Source organism: Hordeum vulgare, chromosome 5H (genome assembly GCF_904849725.1).
Source record: "Hordeum vulgare subsp. vulgare chromosome 5H, MorexV3_pseudomolecules_assembly, whole genome shotgun sequence".
Taxonomy (NCBI): Eukaryota; Viridiplantae; Streptophyta; class Magnoliopsida; order Poales; family Poaceae; genus Hordeum; species Hordeum vulgare.
Genome location: NC_058522.1, coordinates 308,431,858 through 308,442,576, shown reverse-complemented (window position 1 = coordinate 308,442,576; position 10,719 = coordinate 308,431,858).

Genomic DNA, 10,719 nt, shown 5'->3' with positions numbered 1-10,719 from the left:
TCGTGTATTCTGACCGGCCTCTCCATTCGGACGATGGTCCCGATCTTTTTGGGGTTAACATCGATCCCTAGTTCGGAAATGAAGAAACCGAGTAACTTTCCACTGGGAACACCGAATGAACATTTGGCTGGGTTTACCTTGATATCGTACCTACGAAGGTTGGCAAATGTTTCTGCCAAGTCAGTCAGCAGGTCCGAACCTTTGCGTGACTTGACTACGATATCATCCATGTATGCCTCCACATTGCGAACGATCTGGTCGAGGAGACATTTTTGGATCATGCGCATAAAGGTAGCTCCTGCATTCTTCAGACCGAAAGGCATAGTGATGTAGCAGAAGCACCCAAACGGGGTGATGAAAGCTGTTTTCAACTCATCGGGACCATACAGACGGATCTGATGATAACCCGAGTAGGCATCAAGAAATGACAAACGCTCGCACCCCGTAGTCGAATCGACAATTTGATCTATGCGGGGGAGCGGAAAATGGTGTTTAGGGCAGACCTTATTGAGGTGCTTGAAGTCAATGCACATTCGGAGTGACTTTTCCTTCTTGGGCACCATGACTACATTGCCGAGCCACTCGGAGTGGTGAACCTCGCGAATGAATTTGGCAGCTAGCAGCTTAGCCACCTCTTCTCTGATTGCCTTCCTCTTGTTCGCGGCGGACCGGCGCAGGCGCTCTCGGACGGGCCGAGCAGCGGGATCCACATGCAGTCGGTGCTCAGCCAACTCCCTAGGTACACCCGGCATGTCAAATGGCTTCCATGCAAAGATGTCCCAGTTCTCACGAAGGAATTGGGTGAGCTCGGCTTCCTATTTAGGATCTAGGGTGGTGGAGATGTTCGTCGGGGCGGCATACTCGTCCGTCGGGTGGATGCTGACCTTCTTGGTCTCTCCCGCCGACTGGAAGGCGGACTCAGAAGCTGGCTTCTTTGAGCGCATTAAGTCGGCAGGGTCGACTGTCTTCCTGTACTCTTCGAGCTCGAGTACAACCATCTGCTGGTCGGCGATCCTTGATCCCTCTTGCAGACACTCCTAGGCTCGCTGGCGGTTGCCGGTGATGGTGATAACGCCTTTTGGACCGGGCATTTTCAACTTCAAGTACACATAGCACGGGCGTGCCATGAAACTCACGTATGTCGAGCGGCCCAGAATTGCATGGTAAGCGCTCTGGAAATCACCACCTCAAACGTGAGCTTCTCCTTGCGAAAGTTCTTGTTAGAGCCGAAGATGACTTCCAATGCGATCTGGCCGAGTGATTTGGCCTTCCGTCCTGGGACGACTCCGTGGAACTGCATATTGCTCTCGCTGAGTCTGAACATCGCAATACCCATCCCCTTGAGAGTGTCGGCGTACATAATATTCAGTCCGCTGCCGCCGTCCATGAGGACTTTGCGCAGTCGGACTCCTTCCACCACCGGGTCGACGACCAGAGCCTACCTTCCTGGGGTGGGGACATGTGTTGGATGATCCGACTGGTCGAAGGTGATCGCAGTCTGAGACCATTTGAGAAACTTGGGGGCAGTCGGAACGGCCATGTTGACTTCTCTGTTCACCAACTTCAGTCGACTCTTCCTTTCGACGTCAGCAAAAATCATGAGGGTTGCATTGACTTGGGGGAACGGATCCTCCTTGTCCTCCTCATCTTGTTTGGGATTCTTCTCACTCGGCTGCCCTTCGCTGAACCCCTGGATCAGGAGACGGCACTGCCGAGTGGTGTGCTTCGCGTATATGGGGTTGCCTTCCTCGTCCATCTTCGTGTGAATCGGACAAGGCAGGTCCAGGATGGGATTGTTGAGAGGCTTCTTCTTGGGGGTGAACTGCGCTTTCCCTTTGCCCTTGAACTTGGCGCTGGTTACAGCTGCAGCTTCTGCTTGTGGTGTGGGCGGAACCTTTTGTTTCTGCTTCCGAGTGTTACCTCCGTCGGCATCGCCGACTGTCTTGTGTTTGCCGCTCCGGATGCGGTCCTCTTCTTCGCCATTTGCGTAGCGAGTTGCTATCTCCATCATCTTGCTCATGGAGATGTCGCCCGTTCGACCGAACTTCAAGTACAGTTCTCTGTACCGCACGCCTACCTTGAAGGCGCAGACTGTTTGATGCTCGGTGACGTTCTCCACCGTGTGGTAAAGAGTCGTCCATCGCTGGATGAAGTCGCGCAAGGGCTCATTCGGCTTGTGGACACAGTGTTGAAGCTCCACAAGACCTGCAGTGCGCTTGCACATCCCTTCGAAGGTTCTGATGAACACTCGGGCTAGATCTTCCCAACTGTAAATGCTTGAGGGGGCCAACTGGTTCAGCCAAGCTCGGGCCGAGCCGTCGAGCATCAGAGGGAGGTGCTTCATAGCGGCATGGTCGTCTCCTCCTCCGATCTGGACTGCCACTCGGTAATCGTCTAGCCATGTTTCGGGCTTGGACTCTCCTGAGAATTTACCGATTCCCGCTGCCAATCAGAAGTTGGGTGGGATATCAGCCGAGCGGATGGCTCGACTAAAACACTCGGGGCCGGACACGATGGTCCTGCTTCCACTCGGACGGTCCATATCGCGACCATAGCGGTGGGCTCGACCCCTGTCGACTCCTCGTTGGGCGATTCGCCTCCTTGCGTCGTGTCTTGGGTCGTAAGTGTCGCCAACCGAATTCCGATCATCATGATGTCGAGACCCATAGGGCCCACCCCGCAGAGGGGTGCGTGAGTGGCGGCGATACTGATGAGAACCAGGGCTGTGAACCGATCGATGCGTGTTTGCATGGACGGAACTATTGTGGATCTCATTGTGTGACTGGGAGACTGCCGAATTCTGCTGCTGCGACGTGCGCAACAGAGCTCGGATTTGCTCGATTCCCCTTCCTGCCTCTGAATCAGTCGGCTGGAGGGAATCGGCAATTTGAGCAGCCGCGGCCAAGTTGAGGAGAGGTGTGCGGAACAACTCCACGTTGCTCCGCCGAGTGTGTCGACTGGCAGAACGACGAGGCGGACGGCGCGCACCGGATGCTTCGCCGATTTCACCTCGGTCGGCTTGACGAGGATCTTCGTGGGAGTTGGCCATGTGTACTTCTGCTGCAGGCCCACGACCCGCGTACTCGGAAGGAATCTCAGTCGGAACCGAGCCCGAGCATTGGGAGCGTGGGGCGACCACAACAGACTCCAGAATTGCCACCTGAGAGGACGCGATCTAGCGTGCTCGGGCATGCTGCACCCAACGTTGGAGACGTGGACTGCGGGACCGCTTACTGCGGCGAGTGAAGAAGGTGCAAGCCGGCAATGGAGCCGATTGTTGAAGAAGAAGAACGCCGCAAGCGCCGACACGGAAGTGCGTGGCCCCGCGACTGGGAAGCGCCTCGACGTCGAGAGGTGCCTCCTGAAGCCACGCCTAATCATCGACGACGAAGGAGAGAGCACCGAAGAGGATCTGGTGACCCATGTTCGAATCTCCACCGGACGACATGACGAAAGGAAGTAGTCGCAAACTCGCCGGAAGTCGCTTAGACGCCTGCCCCATGGTGGGCGCCAACTGTCGTGGGTATAAGCCTGACAGTAGATGTGTAGGGTACGAATGAGATGGGCAGAGTCCTAGCTATGGTGAGGTTGTATGAGTTCAGGCCCCTCTACGGTGGAGGTAATAGCCCTACGTCTCAGTGCTCTCGGAGCTTGTTACCGAGTGTAATATGGAGTACAATGTTTTTCTAACCCTTTTACCAGTGGGGGAGGGCGGCCTATATAGAGTGCGCTGCCCTCTACAACGGTTCTGATTCAAGGGTGGACTAGTGGCGATTGAATGCGTACGTTACAGGTAACGTCTGCTCTAAATGCTAGTAAATGCACCCGGAAACGTACAACAGTTTCCCTCCAGAGAGGTTACGGCGCACCGAGTGTATCCAGTCGGTAGGCCCGGTGTCCTCCGAATGTTAGTCTCCGACTGCATGATTTTGGGCCTGTTACCGACTGGATGATGGGGGCACCTTAATTCAGTCGGGCATACTTAAGGTCCTATCCCTTGTGTGGGGTAGTCCTTGGGTAGGACCTGTAGGACAGGCCTATGACCCTACCCTAGGACTATGACCCCATCAACCATAGTTTGAGGAGTTCATTTGTTCACCAAGTGCTAATGCGTTGGTCCGGTTCTTTATCAAAAGGAGAACCTTAATATCCCGTAGTTTCCTTTTGGACCCCGCTACCACGGGAGGGATGCACAATAGATGTCATGCAAGTTCCTTTCCCTAAGCATGTATGACGACACACGGAATGCATGCCTACATCACATTGACGAACGGGAGCTAGCCACTTATCTCTCCGTGTTATAACTGTTGCATGATGAATATCATCCAAACAAATCACCGACCCATTGCTTACGAGTTTGTCCTACTACTTTGCTGTTACTACTTTGCTTGCAGATACTAATCTTTCAGGTGTGATTGAATCTGACGCATTCAGCTGCTAATACTTGAGAGTATCCTCTCACCTCCTGCCTGGCTAACCAAAAAATTTGGGTCGAATACTCTACCCTCGAAAACTGCTACGATCCTACGCGCTGGTGGGCCGTCAACAACATTCTTCTAGTTTCGATTGCCAAAGAGTGCTAGCATCATTCTTCTGGTGCCGTTGCAAAGGGGAAGAAAAGTTGACATCATCCTTCATAGAGAAACTTTTATTCAAGTAAACCTTTATGCTCTCCAAAAGCTCCACGTTGTTTCCAATCAGCAATATTTCGTCCACATATAATATTAGAAACGCCACACAGCTCCCACTCACTTTCTTGTAAATCCAAGATTCTCCGACCACTTGTATAAACCCAAATGCTTTGATCACCTCATCAAAGCACTTATTCCAACTCCGAGATGCTTGCACCAGTCCATAAATGGATCGCTTGAGCTTGCATATTTTGTTGGCATTCTTTGGATCGATAAAACCTTCGGGTTGCATCATATACAACTCTTCCTTAAGAAAACCGTTAAGGAACGCCGTTTTGACATCCATCTGCCGGATTTCATAATCGTAAAAGGCAGCTATTGCTAACTTGATTCGGACGGACTTAAATATCGCTACCGGTGAGAAAGTATCATCGTAGTCAACTCCTTGAACTTGTGAAAAAACCCTTTGCCACAAGTCGAGCTTTATAAATGGTCACATTAGCGTCTGCGTCCGTCTTCTTCTTATAGATCCATTTGTTCTGAATAGCCTTGCGGCCTTCAGGTAGTACTTCCAAAGTCAACACTTTGTTCTCGTACATGGATCCTATCCCGGACTTCATGGCCTCCAGCCATTTGTTGGAATCCGGGACCACCATTGCTTCTTCATAATTTGTAGGTTCATTGTTGTCTAACAACATAATTGTTAAGACAGGATTACCATACCACTCAGGAGTAGTACGTGATCTTGTCGACATGCGAGGTACGATAGCAACTTGATCCGAAGTTTCATGATCATGATCATTAACTTGCTCCTCAACCGGCGCCGCAGCAACAGGGGTTTCCCCTTGCCCTGCGCCACCACCTAGAGGGATTAGAGGTTCGACAACCTCATCAAGTTCTATCTTCCTCCCACTCAATTCTTTCGAGAGAAACTCCTTCTCAAGAAAAGCTCCGTTTTTAGCCACAAACACTTCATCCTCGGATTTGAGATAGAAGGTATACCCAACTGTCTCTTTTGGGTAACCTATGAGGACACACTTTTTCACTTTAGGTTCCAGCTTTTCAGGCTGAATCTTTTTGACATAAGCATCACATCCCCAACTTTAAGAAACGACAACTTTGGTCTTTTGCCATACCACAGTTCGCATGGTGTCGTCTCAACAGATTTTGATTGTGCCATGTTTAAAGTGAATGCAGCTGTCTCTAATGCATAACCCCAAAACGATAACGGAAAATCGGTAAGAGACAACATAGATCGCACCATCTCTAATAAAGTACGATTACGACGTTCAAACACCATTACGCTATGGTGTTCCACGTGGTGTCAACTATGAAACAATTCACATTGTCTTAAGTGAGCACCAAACTCGAAACTCAGATATTCACCACCACGATCAGACCGTAGGAACTTGATCTTCTTGTTACGATGATTTTCAACTTCACTCTGAAATTGCTTGAATTCTCAAACGTTTCAGACTTGTGCTTCATCAAGTAGACATAACCATATCTACTCAAATCATCAGTGAAGGTGAGAAAATAACGATATCCGCCACGCACCTCAACACTCATCGAACCGCACACATCGATATGTATGATTTCCAACAAGTCACTTGCATGCTCCATTGTTCCGGAGAACGGAGTCTTAGCCATCTTGCCCATGAGGCATGGTTCGCATGTGTCAAGTGAATCAAAGTCAAGTTTCTCCAAAAGTCCATCGGAATGGAGTTTCTTCATGCGCTTTACACCAATATGACCTAAGCGGCAGTGCCATAAAAACATGGTGCTATCATTGTTAACTCTAACTCTTTTGGTCTCAATGTTATGTATATGTGTATCATCGCTATCAAGATTCAATATGAACAATCCCTTCATATTGGGTGCCTGACCATAAAAGATATTACTCCTAGAAATAGAACAACCATTATTCTCTGACTTAAACGAGTAATCGTCTCGCAAGAAACAAGATCCAGATATAATGTTCATGCTTAACGCAGGCACTAAATAACAATTATTTAAGTTCATAACTAATCCTGATGGTAACTGAAGTGAAACTGTCCCGACGGTGATTGCATCAACCTTGGAACCATTTCCCACCCGCATCGTCACTTCATCCTTCGCGAGCCTTCGCTTATTCCGCAGTTCCTGTTTCGAGTTGCAAATATGAGCAACAGAACCGGTATCGAATACCCAGGCACTACTACGAGAGCTGGTTAAGTACACATCAATAACATGTATATCGAATATACCTGATTTTTCCTTGGCCGCCTTCTTATCAGCCAGATACTTGGGGCAGTTGCCCTTCGAGTGACCCAGACCCTTGCAATAATAACACTCCATTTCAGGCTTAGGTCCAGCTTTGGGTTTCTTCGTCGGATTGGCAACAGGCTTGCTCCTCTTATTTGAATTACCCTTCCTTCCTTTGTCGTTTCTCTTGAAACTAGTGGTCTTATTCACCATCAACACTTGATGCTCTTTACGGAGTTCTGACTCTACGACTTTCAGCATCACGAATAACTCGCCGGGTGACTTGTTCATTAGTTGCATGTTATAGTTCAACACAAAGCTCTTGTAGCTTGGTGGCAGTGATTGAAGAATTCTGTGAGTAATAGCCTCTTGCGGGAGTTCAATCCCTAGCTCATCTAGGCGGTTTGATTGCCCAGACATTCTGAGCACATGTTCAGTGACAGACGAATTCTCCTCCATATTGCAAGCATAGAATTTAACGGAGGTCTCATACCTCTCGATCCGAGCGTTCTTCTGAAAGATAATCTTCAACTCCTGGAACATCTCAAATGCTCCATGACGCTCAAAGCGACGTTGAAGTCCCGGCTCTAACCCATACAAGACTGCACATTGAACTACTGAGTAGTTCTCCTTGCGTGATAATCAAGCATTTTTAACATATTGGTCAGCCGCGGTGGGTGGTTCATCTCCTAGCGTAGCATTAAGGACATAATCCTTCTTCCCAGCTTGTAGGAGCAACTTAAGATTACGAGCCCAGTCTACAAAGTTGCTTCCATCATCTTTCAACTTAGCTTTCTCTAGGAACGTATTAAAATTCAGGGTGACTCTCGTGTGAGCCATTGATCTACAACACAAATATTTTCAAAGTGGTATTAGACTATGTTCAAGATAATTAGAGTTTAACTAATCAAATTACTTGCTAAACTCCCACTCAAAAAGTACATCTCTCTAGTCATTTGAGTGGTACATGATCGAAATTCACTAACTCAAGTCCGATCATCACGTGAGTTGAGGATAGTTTTAGTGGTAAGCATCTCTATGCCAATCATATCAACTATACGATTCATGCTCGACCTTTTGGACTCATGTGTTCCTAGGCCATGTCTGTACATGCTAGGCTCGTCAAGCTTAACCCGAGTGCTTCGCGTGTGCAACCGTTTTGCACCCGTTGTATGTGAACATTGAGTCTATCACACCCGATCATCACGTGGTATCTCGAAACGACGAACTGTAGCAATAGTGTACAGTCGGGGAGAACACAATTTCATCTTGAAATTTTAGTGAGAGATCACCTTATAATGCTACCTCGTTCTAACCAAAATAAGGTGCATAAAAGTATTAACATCACATGCAATTCATAAGTGACAAGATATGGCCATCATCATGTGCTTCTTGATCTCCATCACCAAAGCATCGGCACGATCTTCTTGTCCCCGGCGCCACACCATGGTCTCCATCATCATGATCTCCATCAACGTGTCGCCATCAGGATTGTCGTGCTACTTATGCTATTACTAATAAATGCTCTGTCCTAGCAATATAGTTAACACATCTGCAAACACAAATGTTAGTTTAAAGACAACCATATGGCTCCTGCCGGTTGCCGTACCATCGACGTGCAAGTCGATATTAGCTATTACAACATGATCATCTCATACATCCAATATATCACATCATGTCATTGGCCATATCATATCACAAGCATACCCTGCAAAAACAAGTTAGACGTCCTCTAATTTGTTATTGCTTGTTTTACGTGGCTATTATGGGTATCTAGTAGATCGCATCTTACTTACACAAAAACCACAACGGACATGTGCAAATTGCTATTTAACCTCTCCAAGGACCGCCTCGGTCAAAACCAGTTATCTTTATGCAACGAGGTTGCATGTCAATCGATGAAACCAGTCCTTCGTAAGCGTATGAATAATGTCGGCCCGGGCCGCTTCAATCCAACAATACCGCCGAATCGAGAAAAGACTAAGGAGGGCAGCAAATCGAACATCACCGTCCACAAAACCATTTGTGTTCTACTCGAGATAACATCTACGCATGAACCTGGCTCATGATTCCATTGTTGGTTATGTTGCATGGGAAACAAAAAAAATCGTACGCACACAAAGACCTATCATGGTGACGTCCATCTACGAGAGGAGATTTGGATCTATGTACCCTTGTAGATCGCACAGTAGGAAGCATTAAGAAATGCGGTTGATGTAGTGGAACATCTTCACGTACCTCGATCAGCCCCACAAACCATCCCACAAACCGTCCCGCGATCCGTCCCACGATCCGTTCCGATCTTGTGCCGAACGGACGGCACCTCCGCGTTCAGTACACGTACAGCTCGACGATGATCTCGGCCTTCTTGATCCAGCAAGCAAGACGGAGAAGTAGATGAGTTCTCCGGCAGCGTGATGGCACTCCGGTGGTGGTGAGGATCTACTCCTGCAGGGCTCCGCCCGAGCTCCGCAGAAATATGATCTTGAGGTAAAACTATGGTGTCTAAATGTGAGTTGCACGTGGCAAAAGTTGTCTCAAATCAGCCCTAAGTCACTACTATATATAGGAGGGAGGGTGAGGAGGCTTTCATTGAGGGCCAAGCCCTCCAGGGTGCACCGGCCAAAGGAGAGAAGGAGTCCTACTCCAATCCTACTCCAACAAGGATTGGAAAGTGGAGTCCTTCTCTTGCTTCCCACCTCCCCTTTTTTTCTTTGGTTTTCTTTCCTTGGCGCATAGGCCCTCTTGGGCTGTCCCACCAGCCCACTAAGGGCCGGTGCGCAAGCCCTATGTACATTGGGCTTCCCCCGGGTGGGTTGCCCCCCTCCCGGTGAACTTTCGGAACCCATTCGTCACTCCCGGTACATTCCCGGTAATGCCCGGAAACCTTCCGGTAACCAAATTAAATCATCCTATATATCAATCTTCGTTTCCCGACCATTCCGGAAACCCTCGTGACATCTGTGATCTCATCCGGGACTCCGAACAACATTCGGTAACCACACATATAACTCAACTATACTAAAACATCATCGAACCTTAAGTGTGCAGACCCAGCGGGTTCGAGAACTATGTAGACATGCCCCAAGGCACTCCTCGGTCAATATCCAATAGCGGGACCTGGATTCCCATATTGGATCCTACATATTCTCTGAAGATCTTATCGGTTGAACCTCTGTGTCAAGGATTCATATAATCCTGTATGTCATTCCCTTTGTCCTTCGGTATGTTACTTGCCCGAGATTTGATCGTCGGTATCCGCATACCTATTTCAATCTCGTTACCAGCAAGTCTCTTTACTCGTTCCGTAATACAAGATCCCGTGACTTTACACTTAGTCACATTGCTTGCAAGGCTCGTGTGTGATGTTGTATTACCGAGTGGGCCCCGAGATACCTCTTTGTAACACGGAGTGACAAATCCAAGTCTTGATCCATACTAACTCAACGGACACCTTCGGAGATACCTGTAGAGCACCTTTATAGTCACCCAGTTACGTTCTGACATTTGATGCACACAAGGTATTCCTCCGGTGCCAGTGAATTATATGATCTCGTGGTCATAGGAATAAATACTTGACATGCAGAAAATAATAGCAATAAAACGACGCGATCAATATGCTACGTTCATAGTTTGGGTCTAGTCCATCACATGATTCTCCTAATGATGTGATCTAGTTATCAAGTGACAACACTTGTACATAGTCAGAAAACCTTGACTATCATTGATCAACTAGCTAGCCAACTAGAGGCTTTCTAGGGACATTGTTGTGTCTATGTATCAACACATGTATCTATGTTTTCATTCAATACAATTATAGCATGGATAATAAACGATTATCTTT